This window comes from Austrofundulus limnaeus, unplaced genomic scaffold (assembly GCF_001266775.1).
Source record: "Austrofundulus limnaeus strain Quisiro unplaced genomic scaffold, Austrofundulus_limnaeus-1.0 Scaffold1901, whole genome shotgun sequence".
NCBI lineage: Eukaryota > Metazoa > Chordata > Actinopteri > Cyprinodontiformes > Rivulidae > Austrofundulus > Austrofundulus limnaeus.
Window position 1 is genome coordinate 1 of NW_013954303.1, and position 1,280 is coordinate 1,280.

A 1,280-nucleotide genomic window follows, 5' to 3' on the forward strand; every position below is an offset into this window, starting at 1 on the left:
GAACTTACACATGGAGTGATGTCATCAGTTCTCTTTGGAGAGGACCACCAGAGACCACCAGAGCCTGGGTTGAGTTTTACAAAAACCAGACTGTTGAGGATCAAAAAACAAGAACTTGTAACATGGGTAGTGAGGACCTGGACCCCTCACCTGAGGGGACAGAGGAGTGAGGACCTGGACCCCTCACCTGAGGAGACAGAGGAGTGAGGACCTGGACCCCTCACCTGAGGGGACAGAGGAGAGAGGACCTGGACCCCTCACCTGAGGGGACAGAGGAGTGAGGACCTGGACCCCTCACCTGAGGAGACAGAGGCGTGAGGACCTGGACCCCTCACCTGAGGGGACAGAGGAGAGAGGACCTGGACCCCTCACCTGAGGGGACAGAGGAGTCAGGACCTGGACCCCTCACCTGAGGGGACAGAGGAGACAGGACCTGGACCCCTCACCTGAGGGGACAGAGGAGACAGGACCTGGACCCCTCACCTGAGGGGACAGAGGAGACAGGACCTGGACCCCTCACCTGACGGGACAGAGGAGTGAGGACCTGGACCCCTCACCTGACGGGACAGAGGAGGCAGGACCTGGACCCCTCACCTGAGGGGACAGAGGAGTGAGGACCTGGACCCCTCACTTGAGGGGACAGAGGAGACAGGACCTGGACCCTTCACCTGAGGGGACAGAGGAGACAGGACCTGGACCCCTCACCTGACGGGACAGAGGAGTGAGGACCTGGACCCCTCACCTGACGGGACAGAGGAGGCAGGACCTGGACCCCTCACCTGAGGGGACAGAGGAGTGAAGACTTGGACCCCTCACCTGAGGGGACAGAGGAGACAGGACCTGGACCCCTCACCTGAGGGGACAGAGGAGTGAAGACTTGGACCCCTCACCTGAGGGGACAGAGGAGACAGGACCTGGACCCCTCACCTGAGGGGACAGAGGAGTGAGGACCTGGACCCCTCACCTGAGGGGACAGAGGAGACAGGACCTGGACCCCTCACCTGAGGGGACAGAGGAGTGAGGACCTGGACCCCTCACCTGAGGGGAATGAGGAGAGAGGACCTGGACCCCTCACCTGAGGACACAGAGGAGACAGGACCTGGACCCCTGGGACAGAGGTGAGAGGACCTGGACCCCTCACCTGAGGGGACAGAGGAGACAGGACCTGGACCCCTCACCTGAGGGGAATGAGTGAGGACCTGGACCCCTCACCTGAGGGGACAGAGGAGTGAGGACCTGGATCCCTCACCTGAGGGGACAGAGGAGTGAGGACCTGGATC

General features: G+C 62.0%; 1 long non-coding RNA gene across 1 annotated transcript; it reads right to left on the reverse strand.

Moving 5' to 3' along the window:
* Positions 1-835: 835 nt before the first annotated feature.
* LOC106536622 (uncharacterized) lies at positions 836-1,273 on the reverse strand. The gene is made up of 3 exons (XR_001312565.1): positions 1,250-1,273; positions 1,129-1,178; positions 836-988 (listed from the first exon to the last, which is right to left on the reverse strand). It is a non-coding gene; the product is annotated as an uncharacterized LOC106536622 (long non-coding RNA).
* Between the last annotated feature and the right edge of the window lie 7 nt (positions 1,274-1,280).